The sequence below is a fragment of the Hemitrygon akajei genome, chromosome 1 (genome assembly GCF_048418815.1).
Source record: "Hemitrygon akajei chromosome 1, sHemAka1.3, whole genome shotgun sequence".
Lineage (NCBI taxonomy): Eukaryota > Metazoa > Chordata > Chondrichthyes > Myliobatiformes > Dasyatidae > Hemitrygon > Hemitrygon akajei.
This window is the reverse complement of record NC_133124.1, coordinates 200,250,955-200,251,183: the sequence shown is the minus strand read 5'-3', so window position 1 is coordinate 200,251,183 and position 229 is coordinate 200,250,955.

Sequence of the window (229 nt, the reverse complement as noted above, 5' to 3'; positions counted from 1 at the left end):
GAGGAGATTTGGGCCATTCGGCCCATCAATTCTGCTCTGCACTCAATCTGATGAAGATCTCATCTGGAAATGCCGACTGCCCATTTCCTTCCACAGATTTTGCCTGACTCACTAAGGTTGCCCCGGTATTTTGTGTGTCAATATGCTAAGATTGTGCTTTTCAAAATGCCTTGTTGCTAGAGGATTAGTTTTGTCTCAACTTCAATTTCGGCTGTACAGGACAAACACA